This window comes from Lissotriton helveticus, chromosome 5_1 (assembly GCF_964261635.1).
Source record: "Lissotriton helveticus chromosome 5_1, aLisHel1.1, whole genome shotgun sequence".
NCBI lineage: Eukaryota > Metazoa > Chordata > Amphibia > Caudata > Salamandridae > Lissotriton > Lissotriton helveticus.
The window spans coordinates 78,570,291-78,588,309 of record NC_136065.1 but is presented as its reverse complement, the minus strand read 5'-3'; the positions used below and the strand labels follow the sequence as shown (position 1 = coordinate 78,588,309).

The 18,019-nt window shown below is 46.1% G+C and overlaps 1 long non-coding RNA gene across 1 annotated transcript in view; it reads right to left on the bottom strand.

Moving 5' to 3' along the window:
- Positions 1-16,359, bottom strand: part of LOC144754161 (uncharacterized) — a 638,643-nt gene extending 622,284 nt beyond the window's left edge. Inside the window, exon 1 of the long non-coding RNA XR_013594674.1 lies at positions 16,262-16,359. This is a non-coding gene — a long non-coding RNA (uncharacterized LOC144754161). The remainder of the gene's footprint in view (positions 1-16,261) is intronic.
- Positions 16,360-18,019: the final 1,660 nt, after the last annotated feature.

The following is an 18,019-nucleotide window of genomic DNA, read 5'->3' as shown; positions in this document are numbered from 1 at the left end:
TGGGTGTATGTACGTGAGTATATGTGAGAGTGAGAGATTGGAAGAGTACCTGTATGAATGAGTATGCGTTTCTATGAGTTATTGTTTAAGAGAGTAAGTATGTTAGTTTCTGTGGAAGTAAGTGCAGTGGTGTGTGTATAACTGTATATGCAAGTAAATGGATGTTTGATACTTTCTTTGCATATGTGACTATGGGTGTGAGTAACTCTATAGATGAGTGGCGGTGTGTAAGTGTATGTATAGGTGTATGAGTACATATGAGGAGTGAGTGCATTTCTGAGTGACTGTATAGGACTTTTGGTGAATGAGTGAATGTATGTGTAGATCTTGGAATTAGTGAATGGGTATGTTGTAACTGGTATTGGTTGTCCATTGTTTTGAAAATGGTATTTTGTATTTTAGAGGGTGTGTATCAAAGGTTATATTAGGGTGAGAAGAGGTCTGCCACTCTATCACAAGGATGATGTCATCAGTGATGTCATTTGCGATGTCATCAGTGATGTCATGAGTGATGTCACTGACCATGTCATGAGTGATGTAATATGTGACGTCATCAGCAGTGCACTGCGGGGGCGCGAGTTATAGTTAGCTGAACTAACTATAACGGGAATTTCTATGGTTTCGTACGAGTGAAATGTCCAACTAACTATAACGCCCCTGAAACCTATATTTTTTTCATTGAATTTCAAAGGTTTTTCAAATGCTAGTCTCTAACAATGCCTACAGAGGTAGGACATGTGAAGAAAGAAGAAAAAGGCACAGAAAGAAGCAACAGAAGTCCACAAAGACCAAGAAAAGTGCAGGAAGAAGCAAGACATGTGCAGGAAGGACCAACAGAGGAGCAGAAAGAGGCCGTGTTGCAAAGTCATCCTGTGCCCGCAACTTATTCAGACGGGTACTGGTGGTAACTGACTCTGACTAACCTGGCCTAGAGCCATTGCTATTCTTAAAGACACTTAGAATACAGTAAAAACACCTACATACACTAGGGACCCCTATGCGTTGGGGTACCCCGATGGTTAACAAGACCGCCTCTGTTAGGCCCTAGTACATAATAGGGCAGGGGGATTAAAACTACCTCTTAAATGCGCTACGGGGCGCGTTTGCACAGTGGTGAAGGGAGGGAGGCCTGAGGTGACGTGTGCAAACACGTCCTGTGGCCATTTTAAGTTGGGAGATTAAGGGCCAGATGTCTATGGGAAAATGTGTTCATACATCTGGCCCTTAGTCCCCTTGAATCCCGACGGTCGATGGGGTCCAACTAGCCCACCAGGTACCTCCAGTAAGCGCCACAGAGCTGCGTTGCAGAGAGGTGTAAAAAGGGGCGTGGCCTGGCCCACCTCTCTGTAATGCAGCGCAGTGGCGCTTACTGGAGGTACCTGGTGGGTTTGTTGGCCCCCAGCGACACTCAGGATTGAAGAGGAATTAATTCCCAAACTTAAAACGCACCATAGGGTGTGTTTGCACACATGTCACCTCAGGCCCGCCCCCTCCCTTCACCACTGTGCAAACGCGCCAGTGGCGCATTTTAAGTTGGGGGATGAAGTCCCCTTGAATGCTGAGGGTCCCTGGGGTCCAACTAGTCCACCAGGTACCTCCAGTAAGTGCCACAGAGCTGTGTTGCAGAGAGGTGTAAAAAGGGGCATGACCTAGTCCACTTCTCTGTAGCGCAGTGCAGTGGCGCTTACTGGAGGTACCTGGTGGGCTAGTTGGCCCCCAGGGACCCCCAGCGGGCACGTTTGCAGAGTGCTACAGGGACGGGGCGCGGCCTCCGGCAAAATGCTGGCTTTTTTTTGCTTTTGATTTTCAGAAGAGGGGCTGTGTGGCCCCCTTAATTTCCCTTTTTTCTGGCCCTGGGGACCCCATCCCCCAGGGTCTGAACCCTATTTTTACTTCTTTTAATAAAAAAATGGGAAAGGGGGCCACGGGCCCCCCTCCCTGAGGCCGAATTCTGGCCTTGGGGACCCCATCCCCCAGGGTCTGAACCCTATTTTTACTTCTCTTAATAAAAAAATGGGAAGGGGGGCCGCAAGGCCCCCTCCTGAGGCCTCTGTTAGCCACGGGGACCCTATCCCCTGGGGCTCTGCCTCGTTAAAAACATTTTTTTTTTATTGGGGAGGGGGCCGCGTGGCCCCCTCCCAGCCCACTCCTGGCCCCGGGGTCTGGCCTTTCCATTGGGGACCGTGAAGGGAGCCCCAATTCCCCCATGGTCCCGCCGGCTCCCCGCTTCTTTGGAGCTGGCATTGCTTTTCCACACAGGGAGCTGCTACGATGCAGCTCCCCGTGTGGAAAAGCAATCTGGTTTGAATTTTGGAAGAGAGAGCAGGTTTCCTGATCTCTCTTCCAAAATCCAAACCACAGTTTGCTATGACGTCTCCCGTCCTGCCATAGCAAACTGCAGTGTCCCGGGAGTGGGCACCCCGGGACACTGCAGGAGCCGGCCCTGGGGGTGGCGGTCCCCAGGGCCATCACAGGCTCCTGGATGGGGGCCGCACGGACCCCCTCCTAACATCTGAACAGCTCTGGGGAGGTGGTGGTCCCGGGGGCTCTGGGGTCCGTTACGGGTCCCCAAATTTAAATATTAGTGCCCCGGGGAGGTGGCGGTCCCCGGGGCGTGAGGGGGGCTTGAGCCCCCCTAAACAGGTATATATCTATTTTTTTAAAAGAAGCCCCAGGGGTGGCAGTCCCCAGGGCTGTGGGGGGCAGTGTACCCCGCGACTATAATTGATGAGCGCACTGGGGGTGGTGGTCCCCATGGTTTGGGGGGCCTTAGAGGCCCCCCAAACTTAAAAAAAACAAGCCCCGTGGCTGCAGGCGGGCCTTGTGTCCCCTGCAAATATGTATGCAAAGTCCCGGGGTGGGCGGCCCCCCCACACATTTTTTTACTGCCCCCGGGACCAGGCCCACCCAGGGGCTTCAATTAAACGAAGTGCGGGAGATCCTGCACTTTGTTTTCTTAAAGTTTTCCCAGACGGAATCGCGCACCCAGCGTGAATTTGGCTGTTTTTTGTTTTTTTTAATGCCTTTTTGGGCCCTGAGCAGGCCTAGGGGGTCAGGGTGTTTCTACCCTGCCCCCTTTTCTTGTTTTGCGCGCTTCTTTTTCTCTTTTCTTGTGCCTCGGTTCTATCGGGGCACAAGATGGCTGCCAACACTTCCTGGTTTGAAGTGTTGACAGCCAATTAGAATGCAGCTTGTGATCGGCAGGGTGCATGGTTCTACCGCGGCCATAGATATCGAAACTTTTATTTTTTGATTTTCTCAGAAACTACTGAATGGATTTACACCATGTAAGAACAAGCATTGGCCATGCCAATTGGTTCCGCCATATTAGTGTATTATGAAAAATCATTAAGTAGTGCTTACGAACCATGGTGAGGCGTTGTAGCGTTTCACATGTTGATCCCTGATACCTGCAGGGCACCTAATGATGAGACACTGCGCCCCCTAACTCATGTGTCTCTGCGTGAGAATGGCACAGTGTGCTTTAGTGTACAGTGCTCTCAAGATTTCAGAATTCACAAAAGTGAAAGCTAATTCGAATGCTTGGTGACATTATTGGAAGTAATGTGACAGAGATGTTGACAAAAATAACATAGCAGCGGACATTAGTTAAATGAGAATCCAATCCCAATGAAGGAAGCATTAACAGAACCCCACCACAGCTCACTAAGGTAGGTAGATGAATACTGACGGAAGCCGTGGAGCACAACTCGGATGGTAGTGTCATATACCAATCCATTGGTTAACTTAGCTCTTCCAGTGATATTCAGTCATTTCCCACAAATATGAAACCATCAAAAACACCGGTCAATATTGAGGTTTCAGTGGTTCATGCCGCTTTAATGACCAGAATCACTCCTTGCTTTACGTGCACCGGTTCTGTTTCTATATGATGTCATCAGTGCATGTTTCTAGGGCGGTTAAATTCGGTGTTCATATATACGTTCAATAATTATGTTTTAAAACAAAATTAAGTAACAGCTTTGTTCAGCAGACTCGCCAAGTCCCTTCCCTCAAAAACTGGCACACGCATAAGCATAAGAAGTGGACGCTTGACGTTGTAACAATATTAAAAATGTTATCGCAAAGGCGCTATTCTTTTCAACCAATACAGATCAAATGTAGTGGGTAACCTTGTGGTACATGTGTGCAGTGTCACTGTGGATGCTTTACCCCTAGTGTTAAACAACAAAACCATTTGCTTGAAGAGATGGTGATGTCTGTCTCCCCTTCTGTCTCTCAATCGTTCATCTCACACATCAATCCACTCATCCCTCTACTAATTACTCACTCATGCGCCTCCATCCATCCATTCATTCAGACAGGGACGCGGCACATCTGCATTTATCCATCCAGCCATATACTCAGTGATGAATCTATCCACTCATTGACTCCTCATTTGGATGCTGCAACCCACCACACATTCTGGACATGCGCACCACGCATGTATCTAAACGCGTACACATTCATACACAAACCTGTTGATTCATCCATATCTCTCAAAACCCATCCGTCTATCTGATCTCACGACCATTCCCCAGTCCCCTGCGCACACATTCAACCTTCAAAGTACTCACTTCACGAGTCATCCATTTAGCCGTCGAACTATCTAACATCAAGTACTCAGCTAACATTAGGTAAAACACTCAGTTCAGTTCAAAAAGCTTCATTCGGTTTGTTTTATACAACCATATAAGCTGAACAGTTTAAAAGAAATCACAGAAATAAAAAATTATCAATATACATTTACAAGATAATCACAGGCTCCACTTGCTCAACAATTTATAGGAAATTACTCCACGTGCCGACTCTCATAAGGACTTTAGTACTGAAAAGGGAGAACACCGCTATATAAATATTTAAAAACAGTACTACAACAATCATTTAAAAATTCAACAGAAATTAGTACACCATATTAAAGTGCGTAGTGCAAAAAATAACATGTGGGAGAGAACAAACGTGCAAAGTCGCAGTCATCAAGTAACTATCAGCTGGATTCATCAAGCCGAAAACGGCTCGCAAACGGCCATATTCTGAGAATCTGGCCCTTTGCGAGTGCAATTTTTGCATTTGGGATTCATCATCCCAAATGCAAAAATCGCTAATTGCGAAATCGCATATTTAGGAGGAATTGCTTTTAAGGAATCTCTATTTGAGATTCCTTAAATGCAATTCATTAACCAATTTCTATTATCGAATTCGCTATTTGTTGGCGCTATTTACCACGAAGTCAGACTTCGTGGTAAATAGCGAAAACTCAGAAAAATGCACTTTAGGGCATTTTTCTGAGTGGTATGTTACACACACACATGTCATTTGGACATGTGTGTGCACAACATCTGGCTACATTTGCTTTTCAGGGGTGCTACAGGGTGTCCTTTGGACACCCCTGGCACCCTTGAAATCGCATCCTTATTTGCGATTAGCAATTAGCTAATCGCAAATAAGGAAGCTGTAGGAATCGCAATAAATATTGCGATTCCTACAGGAATCCCGTTTTGCGAGTCTGTAATAGCGATTCCTTATGAATCGCTATTACAGACTCGCAAAATGGGACTTTGATGAATCTAGGTGTATATTTCCAATAGTTGAAGAGCTTAACTTGTTCTCCTGGAGTTGACAAATACATAATTCAACACTACAAAATAAGTTTCAGGATACTACATTAAAGAACTATTATTCTCTTACTCTATATTCCATTTCATTATAATTTCTACCACATAATAAAACAATAACTTTACAAAACATCAAAGTATTCCTATCCTGGCATAAAGTGACATGTGCATAAGCTAGGCAAAACACTCATCCACAGAAAGACTCATTAGCACTATTTAGGAATAATTCCATTTTTATTTTGTTTTACCTGCATACTGTAGGTGTGCAGGCACGGTGCCCTTTACAATGCAGGGGCCGTGACGTCAGTGTTTATAGAGCGAGGGGAGCAAGCGACATTAGATCTAGAAAGGCAAATAAAAATGTAAAATGAATGGCCAGAATATATGCAGTTCGTGCAGTGTCGCCAGCACGGTGGCAGCAGCGGCATTAGAAGGAACAGAACTCTACCATTAATGTAAAGAAGAGGTGAAGGTCGTGGAGGCGACGCGGCATCAGTTGTGGAGGCCGAGGGGCGAGTGCCACATTAGAAGGAACAGAACTCTACCATTAATGTAAAGAATAGGTGAAGGTCGTGGAGTCGACGCGGCATCAGTTGTGGAGGTCGAGGGGCGAGTGCCACATTAGAAGGAACAGAACTCTACCATTAATGTAAAGAAGAGGTGAAGGTCGTGGAGGCGACGCGGCATCAGTTGTGGAGGCCGAGGGGCGAGTGCCACATTAGAAGGAACAGAACTCTACCATTAATGTAAAGAATAGGTGAAGGTCGTGGAGGCGATGCGGCATCAGTTGTGGAGGCCGAGGGGCGAGTGCTACATTAGAAGGAACAGAACTCTACCATTAATGTAAAGAATAGGTGAAGGTCGTGGAGGCGACGCGGCATCAGTTGTGGAGGCCGAGGGGCGAGTGCTACATTAGAAGGAACAGAACTCTACCATTAATGTAAAGAATAGGTGAAGGTCGTGGAGGCGACGCGGCATCAGTTGTGGAGGCCGAGGGGCGAGTGCTACATCAGAAGGAACAGAACTCTACCATTAATGTAAAGAATAGTTGAAGGTCGTGGAGGCGACGCGGCATCAGTTGTGGAGGCCGAGGGGCGAGTGCTACATCAGAAGGAACAGAACTCTACCATTAATGTAAAGAATAGGTGAAGGTCGTGGAGGCGACGTGGCATCAGTTGTGAACGCCGAGGGGCGAGTGCCACATTAGAAGGAACAGAACTCTACCATTAATGTAAAGAAGAGGTGAAGGTCGTGGAGGCGACGCGGCACCATTTGTGGAGGCCGAGGGGCGAGTGCTACATTAGAAGGAACAGAGCTCTACCATTAATGTAAAGAAGAGGTGAAGGTCGTGGAGGCGACGCGGCATCAGTTGTGGAGGCCGAGGGGCGAGTGCTACATTAGAAGGAACAGAACTCTACCATTAATGTAAAGAAGAAGTGAGTGTCGTGGAGGCGACGCGGCATCAGTTGTGGAGGCCGAGGGGCGAGTGCTACATTAGAAGGAACAGAACTCTACCATTAATGCAAAGAATAGGTGGAGGTCGTGGAGGCGACGCGGCATCAGTTGTGGAGGCCGAGGGGCGAGTGCCACATTAGAAGCCAGCAGCAATCTAATATTAGCGTACAGACTACATGTAGGTCGTGCAGGCATCATTCGTTGGTGGGCGGGGGCTGCGTGATACATGAACCCAGCAGAATATTCTGGCCTCCAGCCAGGGTGACGTCAGTGTTTATAGAGCGCCTCGAACACGCGGCATTAGAGCCAAACAAACCCAGTAACGTCCAGAACTAATGCGGGTCGTGCAGGAACTGGGGTGCGAAGAGCCCATGTGTGATGTACATACTACATGTCAAATGATAACACCAATCAGATAGTTATGGAACATTAATATTCAGAATGAACACAGGTCCTGCTGGCTCACCAGGAGGCATGGGTGTCACCAGCACATATGGGGCGCAGCGAGCACAGTGTCTTGTAATCAAACAGAAAGCCTGCATTTCTATCAGCAATGCAGATTATGCATCATGTACATGATAGCCTTGTTTCCATGCGGAAAAAGAGCACTATGCATGAAGATCAGAAAACATTCTAATGTTATTGTGATCCATAAATACAAACGATGCATCCAGAGGGCGGGACTCTCTCAGCAGAGTCCCTGCTTCCCTCCCCTCCCTGAAACATAACATGTGTATTTGTTTTTAAAAAATATATATTTGTATTGATTTTTACATAGACACGGTGTACACAGAAGTATGAACATATATAGCTTCACTTGTGCCGGTAAATTGCGTAGCTTATTTTACGTGGGTGATCTGTGCGTAGTTCTTCATCCTTGGGTGTTTGGTTCAAGTCCGTTGTGGTGGTTATCATTGTAAACATACCCATGGAATGGCTCTGGTGGCGCTATGCTTGTTCCTACACATATAACATAAAACATGTAACATATAGGTGTTGGCAGTTTGTTGGTGATCGGCGTGCTACATCCTGCCTGGTACTTCCCTGCCGTATACGTTGCCTAAGGTGGTTTGAAAGGGTCTAGCGCTTTGTCTAGTGATGCCCACATCTGTCTGGTTGGTTTCCTCCATGGAGTGTTTCTCAGTGCTGTGTTGTCTGCCCCTCCCAGGAATATCACCCAGTTTATCCACCCCTTAAATGTCGCTTTGGCGGTGTTCTTCCATTAGGACAGTATAACCTTTATGGCACTAGTTAGGACAAAGTCTAGAAGGTTCCTGTCTTGTTGTGTGGTGATCTCGGTGTTAAGGAGGGTGCTGTTAGCTTGTGGAACTCCCTCTTAAGGTTGCAGCCTAGTGTTTGATTGGTGAAGTCGAGAACTTTGTCCCAGAATTTCTTGACCTTGCTACACTGAAAGATTAGATGGGCAAGGTCCTCTGTTGCCTTGTTGCAGTTCCAGCACTGGCTGTTTTCTCTGAGGTTCAGTTTCGCCAGTGTGCTTGGTGCAGTAACCAGAATTTGCTTTGTGCGAGTACTGGTGAAATTTTATTATGCGTGGGGGAGGTCCACATGGTCATTTGTTCTTGTTCTGTGAGGGTTCTGCCTATCTGGGTTTCCCAGTACTTTTTGTTTTTGTCGTTGAGTTTTGAGGCCGATGGGCGTAGGAGTTTATATATGTGTGATGGTGTAGCACGGTTACAACAAATTTTTTACAACGCACTACCATTACATCGCAACTTTTACCACGCAAACCATTACAACGCAATGCGCTGGGGGGCGCTCTAGGATAGGGAATGTATTTAATATACTATCCAACACCTTCCCTGCTATCCACGGGGACTGGAGTTGGAATATTAAATTAAATAATTCACTATCCAGCGCCTAAAAGCATTATGCGTTGTAATGGACTGCGTGGTAAAAACCGCGTTGTAAAGGCATGCGTGGTAAAAGCATGCGTTGTAGTGACACCAATCCATGTGTGATATGTGGTGCCCTGTTTTGTTTAGGTTTTCTATGAATTTGAAAATTGATGGGGTTAGGCTGCTGAGGTTCGCCTCTGTGATCGCTGTTTTAATGGTCAGGAAGTTGTATAGTTCCGCTTCTGGGAGTTCGAACCTCCTCTTTAAGGTGTTGAAAGTGAGGGGGTTGACAACTTCTTCTAGGTGTGCTGGATGTGAGATGCCTAGAGCCCTCCATGTTTTTATTTCTAGAGTTTTCCCTCTGTATCTTATTTTCGGGTTATTCCATAGTGCTATCCACTTCGAGTTTTTTTTTATGCTTACTTCTAGTTTCTGATCTAGCTTGAGGAGGGCCGATCTAGTTGCCTTGAATATCGGGTTACCTTTCTGTGTCAGTTTGTTGGATGTGACGAGGGTTAGGGAGTCTGAGTTGTATAGGATAGCTTTTTCTAGGGCCAGCCATTGTGGTGTATATTTCTGGTTTTGGGTAGCCCAGTGCAACCCTTGTCTGGCGATGCAGGCTGTCTGAAATGTCTTTAGATCCGCTAAGTTTAGGCCTCCTAGTTCTTTCCTCAGTCTAAGTTTTGGTTGGGCTATTCTGGGTTTTTTGTCCCTCCAGATGAATTTGTTTATTGCCTGGTCTATCTTCTTGTGGAAGTCGTCAGTCAATGCTAGGGAGAGCATGCTAGCCAGATAGTTAGCTGTAGGTCTAGTCATCATTTTAACTGTTTCTATTCTTCCCCACCAGGTGATACATTTGGGTTACCAGTTTTCCAGCATGTCTCTTATCTATGTCAGTGTCTTCTTTTCGTTTAGGTCTAGGGTGATCTTTAGGTCTCTCCCAAAGTTGATTTCTAGGTATTTGATCAATTGTGTTTGCCACACTAGCCCCGAGTTCCCTAGAACATCTCTGGTCGTGTATATGTTCATGGGCATGCACTCTGTCTTGTCTCAGTTTAGTTTGTATCCGGAGTGGGAGGCGTAGGTGTCAATGGTGGTCATGAGTGCGAGTATGGATACTGTAGGGTCTTCTGTTATTATCAGTAAATCATCTGCGTAGGCCGCTAGTTTGGCAGTGGTTTTGTTGATGGAAATGCCAGCTATGCTCTCGTTGGTGAGAATATCTTTGATCAGGGGTTCTAGAACAAGTAGGAACAACAGTGGGGATAAGGGGCAACCCTGCCTAGTCCCTCTTTGGAGGTCTAATGGGACTGAGGTTGTGCCGTTAATGGCAATCTGTGCCTTCGGGCTTTTGTACATGGCCATGACTCTCCTGGCAAACGTCTCTCCTAGGTTGAATGCTTGCAGACATTCTTTTAAGAAGTGCCAAGACACCTATCAGCTGTGGTAGCAAGCCACTGAGCCTAGTGGCTAATATTTCGGCGTAAAGTTTGCAGTCTATGTTAATGAGTGATGTTAGGCGGTAGTTCTTTGGCCATTGTGGGTCTTTATGCTCCTTTGGAATGACTATAATGTTTGCCTGTGGCGGTCACTTCCCCAGTTCTCCCGCAGAAGTTGAATTTTTTTGTTAGAGTGGGTATTAGTTGCTCTTGGAATGATTTATAGAATGTTGCTGTGTAACCATCTGGTCCTGGGGCTTTGTTATCTTTGAATGACTTGATGGCTGTCCTGATCTCTAGCGGCTTGAAATCTTGGCTTAACGCCTTTGCTTCCTCTTCTGTGATTTTTGGTAGTTTCAGGTTATCTAGGTAGGCTTTTCCTCGTTCAGTATCTAGTCCCTCATCTTTTTTGTATAGCTCAACATAGAATTCTCTGAAGGTCCGTACAATGTCTTCGTGACGAGTGTGTGATTTGCTTGTGGTGTCTGTGATCGATGTGATGTTGTGCTGTCTTTGTTTGCACTTGAGGTATGATGCTAGTGATTTACCAGCCCAGTTTGCTTCGCAGAGATTGATCTCTTTGTATTTTTTTATCCAGAAGCCCGCGCATTCGCTGAAGATTCTATTGAATTCGTATTTCTTTTTTGTGAGTTCCGTTAGTGCGTTTTGGTTGGTGGTGTCTCTCATGTGTTGTGTTTCTAGAAATGTTATATCTGCTTCTAGCTGAGCTAGCTGCGCTTTTGTCTCTTTATCCCTTCTCGCCTTTATTTCTATTAGTACCCCTCTTATAGTTGATTTGAGAGCTTCCCACAGCATGCTCAGGTCTGTGTCTGGTATCTCATTTTCTGCGATGTATTCTGTGATGGCTTTCTGAATCCTTACTTTGTCTTCCTGCTTTGCTAGGGTTGTGGGGTTGAGACGCCATCTTCGTGTAAGGTGTTCATTGTGTCTTCCTGCTAAGTGTAGGCTGATGCAGGCATGGTCTGATATAGTTCTGGCTGCGATGTCTGTGTGTTCAGTTAGGTGAGTGTGGGATGCTGATATGAGGATGTAGTCGATTCTGCTATAGGAGTTGTGTGGGTACGAGTAGAAGGTGTAGTCTCTAGTGTCGGGGTGTTGCAGTCGCCACGGTTCTGCCAGGTCTAGTTTATTACACAAGTTCCTTAGCGTCTTGTGCGAGGTCGTCGTTCGTGTCTTGTTTTTGGCTTGCCTGTCTAGTGTTTGGTCTATTGCCATATTGAAATCTCCCGCTGCTACCATCATGCCGTGTGACGCGCTGGTTTCCAGGTCTTTGGTTACCTTTTCCCAGAATGGTGTGTCGTCTGTGTTGGGTGCATAGATGTTTGCTACTAGTATTGTCTCCTCTCCCCTTTTCATTTGTGTGATCAGTAGTCTGCCCTCCTCATCCTGTTGTACAGTTTCTATGGTTATCTTAGATCTGCTGCTGACCAGGGTGATGACTCCTCTTTTTTTCCCTACAGCTGGTGAGCAGGCAACTTGGCCTATCCATCTAGCCCTAAGTTTGTCTGCTTCTTCTGAGGATAGTTTTGTCTCTTGCAATAGTTTAATGTCTCCCTTTGTTTTGGCTAGGTAGTCTAGTATTTTCTTCCTTTTGACTGGATGGTTGAGACCCTTTACATTAAGTGAGATGACCTTGAGGTCTGTTTGAAGTAGTGTGCTACTCGGCTGTGTCATCATTGGGAGTGCAATGGTGAATGTGTGTTATGGCACTGGATGCCTGCTGTGTGGCTATGCGGTGCTGCCTGCAACATTGCGGTTAAAATTTAGGAAGTAAAAAGAGAAAGGGGAAAAGGGAAAGAGAGAAGCCTATAAAGTCATATATTCAAAATAAATGTATACAGATTTCAAAAAACATTATAATTTATTACATATTATAGAAAATATAAAGGAACAGTTACGCTCAAGACAGAATGTTGGCATACAAAAAAACAAAGATATCATAAACCAAACCAGTGGCTTCACAATAAACATTACATGTAGAAAGAAACAGCACAAACAGAAATAGTGTGCCCTTCAAACAAATTCTGACCTCAAAAAGCGTTGACGGCGTTTCGACCGCTATATTAATGTACGGTCAAAAAAACAGCTGAAAGGGTTTTGAGGAAAATCAGATAATGGCGCTCTGCCTGGAGTATACGTTAAGTTCTATGAGGAGATAGGTTCTGATGGGTGGCGCGTAAAGAGCGAACGGATTAACCCAAAAACCGTTCCAAGACAATCAAAGATTAGCCGTACCGGGAGGGGACTCGACTGTGGACGGACCATGGAACACGGCGACCGGGAACCTACAGAGGAGGGACTCTGGCTATCAGACTTAGCCTATAACTACCTACGAAGATTCTCATACCAAGAATCCACCTGTTAACTCCACAGTCGAGTCCCCTCCCGGTACGGCTATTCACACACACGTGCATAGTCTCCTTTTGAATTCAGACGTGCAACAGTTTGTTTGTTTACTTTTACCTTACTGGTGCAAGATACACTTGTTAAACCCGGAACCAGGGTCGTGATCGTTTAAACATATTGGCAGACTCGCCAATCTCTCATCAGGATACGCCATCAACTTCGCTCAAATCCCGCATCCAACCGTGGATGCCTGAAGCTATCTACTAGCCCTGAAGAGTCGTGTTGACTCCACTTTAACGCGATGAAACACGTGTCGGCTGAGCTTGGATCCTATTAAACTTCATTTGAAAGAGAACTTGAACACAGAGATCTGCTGCTTTCTTTCATCTGTATTGCAACTGTTTTTCTCCTTCCATTTTACACTGTCTTTGTGGCTGCGAGAGCTTTGCTGTTTTAATGTACGGTCAACATCAGGACTTGAATTTGCTTGAGCGTTAAAACACGGTTTGGACAACATAAAAGCAGAATTCGTTGCCAGACAGTAAACGCACCCTTGGTGGCACATTATCGAGAATTTAATCACGGCCCCGCTGACATGCGGTGGCAGGTCATTGAAGCAGTACAAGTTTCGGCATGAGGTGGTAGTATCTCTAACATTCTAAACAAAAGCGAATGTCGCTGGAGGCTTCGTTGTGATAGCATCAACCTTGGGCTTAACTTCATGGAAGAATGCCACTCTATTATAACTAGCTGATTCAAAAATAAATATTTTTTGTCTATATACTACTCTATAGCATGCTACATTTGGTATTTACATCTGAATTATTGAGATTGTACTGTTAGAAATGGTCTTCACGTCTGAAATTGCCAATACTGTATTGTGGACTATGCTTAGTGTATATGATTCTATACTCTGTATACACATTCTGAACGTTTGGCAATTTATGCATTGAATACACTGTACCATAACGTTCTCATTTATTTTGGTCCATTATATACTTGTGAATGTTTATGCCTGTAACCAATCTTTTTGTGACTAGACTTGCTCAAAGGAAAATGCTTGTCTTCTGGAAATTCTTTGGTTTGGTTTATGATATCTTTGTTTTTTTCTATGCCAACATTCTGTCTTGAGCGTAACTGTTCCTTTATATTTTCTATAATATGTAATAAATTATAATGTTTTTTGAAATCTGTATAAATTTATTTTGAATACTAGCAGCCCGTCCCGACGTTGTCCGGGGCAATGAGGCTTCCAGGTAGCAGGAACTCCCTAACCTCGCGTCATCCTACTGTGTGCTTGTCGGCTCATAGAAGGCACGAACGGAAGGCCAAATATTGGTTCCTCACTCTCTCTGACACCACGTTAGGAGTTACCAGTCCCCAATGAGGCTGCATCCTCCACTCTGGCCTGCAGCAGACGGCGACTTGGAGTATTAATAAACGTGCACCACACACAACAAACTGCCCTCGAATATGTGTACTCAGTTATTTATGGTCTCTGCTGTCAGGACAGCACACAATCTCAAGAGTAATCAGCGCTTGGGTCACACAGCACAACTCTAAACGTCACTGCATTCAATCCCCAATGAGGCTGCATCCTCCATTCTGGCCTGCAGCAGACGGCGACTTGGAGTATTAATAAACGTGCACCACACACGACAAACTGCCCTCGAATATGTGTACTCAGTTATTTATGGTCTCTGCTGTCGGGTTTGTGTAGCTCGGTCAAAATAGCCTTTTTACACGAGGGGCGTCGCTTACCTCGCGTCTTCCTCGGGGGCCGCTCTCTTCCGCGCTCCTCCCGCTGAACGCCGCGTTACTTTTCCTACCCGAATTGTTTTTTAGCCCCCCCCGAAATTTGGCTCTAGTTGCCCCTCTGGATGGCAGCCTTTGAACCATCGACAGAAAGCAATGTGCACAGCATAACTGTCCCAAACAATGAAAAATACAACAAACTGTAAATTATTACACAGACGGAGCCCATGTTTTCACCTGGCGCACGTGAGTATTTCGGTCATTTTGTTAAAAGTTGTATTATGTTGTATTATGGGGGTTGTAGTTCCCGTTCCCGTTTTACATTAGGACATGCAAAACCACAACTATAAGAAAGCCAGGAAACAAACAGAAATGGTAATCTACTCACACCTGCCATGATACGGTACTGACACAACCAACAGAGCGGCATTTACGGACGCACGAGGTCACCGCTACTTCAGAGACACACTATAACTTTCCACCTTGTAACAAAGGCAGCGGGACTGCTCTGCGTTAGCACTTCCTCTGTTCGGAAGGTTGGAAAGTTGCTCTTTCTTGCAAACATGTTTTCAAGGGAGCAACAGAACATCATGCTCCGAGCCCTGACTGCAGCCCGTGGGCTGTCATGGAAGACGTAAATAATAACCCCAGTTTTGTCAAGTATCACGCAACAGGTGTGACACTCACGCATTTCAGTGCGGTGATCCGCATCACCGCACTGAAATGCATTGTCACGCATTTTGCCACTGGCCAGCGCGCGCCACCAGCGGCACCTGTGCACCGGCTCTAGTGCTCAGAGAGACGTGCTGCCAGCAGCTTGCTTGCTGGGCTGTGTTAAATAAATAGTTAAAGATCCTTCTGCGCTCAGCTCTGGAGAGCGCTATAAAGTAACAAATCTTCCCAACCTGTGCGTGCGCCTGGCTGGTGCCGCTTTCCTTTGACTCACGCTGCCAATTACCGACAGGGGTGGGGGGGAGGCGGGTTCTGCCCTCTCAGTCCACGATGCTACTGGTTGTCAGTCATTATGGCCTACCAGGGCGCCCGGGTTTATTAAATCCGGATGTGACCCCCAGTGCCCTCACGTCTGAGGAAGAAGAAGTGAGGCAGAACGGGGGGGATTCAATCTGAATCAGTCGAATCCTCCTCGCCGAGTATAAGAGCGACTGACCGACCGGACCCAGTGAAAAAGTGAATTAATTTCACTCACCGCCGACACAGGACAGCGAGTGACTCCCGTCATGGCCACCCGCCGTGCAAGAGGCATTGGTGATCATGGGTGGTGCAAATTACTGCGGCCAAGCGGGGGGCGAGTGAGTCAGCAGCCTGCAGTGTCTGGGGGGAGAAGAAGATGAAGACATTTACGGACGCACGTCCTCTGTTCGGAAGGTTACAACTAAGGTTAGTGTCCTTCCATTTCTGATGCTCCGAAGCAATTTCAAGAAGTTCTTGCAGTTTCTTGTTGCTCAAATGGCTGCAATTTCTGAATTTAAAAGTTTCCCTAGTCTTCATTGCATGATTTTTGCTCGCAGAAAAGTGTCACTCCTAGTCGTTAGAATGTCACTCATAATTTCACTGACATTTTAAAAATGTCACACATGGCTATCTGAAACCTTGGCAGCTATGTAACCCCCGCATTCCTCCCATCAGCGATGTATTTGGCGAGCTGTTTGCCGTGGCACCAAACGCTCAGTTTCACGTCCGAGCAGGAACTTAAACGCTGTTTTTAAGGGGGTTGCGCGTAAACAGAGACACGAATATGACAGTGGACACCTACCGTAAAACTTTCCATCCAGTCAGGGGATCCAAGTCAGAGAGTACATCCATTGTAAAGCGCCGAGGGGGGTCAGCAAGCAGCGCCCAGCGCCCAGAGGAAACACAAACCAACAGCAATGGTAGTATCCTCCTCGCGCTCCTGATGATGTCAGCACGTTAGCGCACACGGCCAGCGCTACTTCCAAGGGACTACTTTTTTTTGTAAGGTATATTTTTTAAACAACGTATATTTTTTTGGGGTATGTAGCCTATGTCACTCTGCAGACCCTGCCAATTCCAATGATGTATTGGGTGTTTGGATTTGCGCTGTGGTTCCCGAGTTTACCCGCCTCAAAGGTTCCCAGTTCTTACTTTATAATAGTAGTATAGATTAACATAACATAACATCTGAGTCACACAGGGGTATGTGTTCAGAGAGTCAGAGTTGGGCAGTGATATCTGTTCAGGCAGGATGAGTCAGTTTCACATTTCTGTTTATTCAGGATGAGTCGGGTAGAAGATATCACAGAAACAGAGTTGGCAGTGATATTTGTTCACACAGGATACGTTGGGTGCAGGTTTGTGTTCATGGAGCCGTAGTCTGGTAGAGATATCTGCTCATTGCACCTGGGTTGGGTAGTGATATCTGTTCTCTCAAGATGAGGCCGGTAGAGATATCGTTCACAGAGGATGGGTTGGGTACATGGATCTGTTCACAAAGGCTGACTGAGGTGGAAATATTTTTTCACAGAGGCTGAGTTGGGAGATGAGTAGCAATTCACTGAGTCGGGTAGAGATATCTATTCGCATATGATGAGTCGGGTACAGGTATCGGTTCAAAGAGCCAGAGTCGGGTAGAGATATCTATTCACATATGATGAGTCGGGTACAGGTATCTGTTCAAGAGCCAGAGTCGGGTAGAGATATCTATTCACACATGATGAGTCGGGTACAGGTATCGGTTCAAAGAACCAGAGTCGGGTAGAGATATCTATTCACACATGATGAGTCGGGTACAGGTATCGGTTCAAAGAGCCAGAGTCGGGTAGAGATATCTATTCACATATGATGAGTCGGGTACAGGTATCAGTTCAAAGAGCCAGAGTCGGGTAGAGATATCTATTCACATATGATGAGTCGGGTACAGGTATCTGTTCAAAGAGCCAGAGTCAGGTAGAGATATCTATTCACATATGATGAGTCGGGTACAGGTATCTGTTCAAAGAGCCAGAGTCGGGGAGAGATATCCGTTCACCCAGGCGGAGTCAGTAGAGGCATCTGTTCAAATAGGCAGTGTTGCGGAAAGGTATCTGTTCACAGAGCTAGAGTTGGGTGGTGATATCTGTTCACAAACGAGGAGTTATGGAGAAGTATCAGTTTGCTGTGTCTGGTAGCAGTTTCTGGTCACAGAGGTTGCATCAGGTGGCGGTATCTGTTCACAGGGGCTGGGTTGTGTAGAGGCATCCGCCCATAGAGAGTGAATCGGTAGAGGTATCTGTTCACTTAGTCTGAGTCTGTTGGAGATATCTATTCACACAGGTAGTTTTGGGTATGTAGGGCTGGTGGTAAACTCCTCTCCCCGGCTGAGATCACAGAGTTTTGTCACTCCGCACTCTGCTTGGAACGCGGAGTTCGGCAAAAATTCCAGCAACTTCAGCAAAGCGGAGTTTACAGGTGTGATCCACTCAAACATATGATATGGGTCTGGTTGCCTCCTACTGTTTTCGTGCAGGTGAAGGCGCCATTCAAGGAAGAATATAATGGTCAATGTCAGCACATA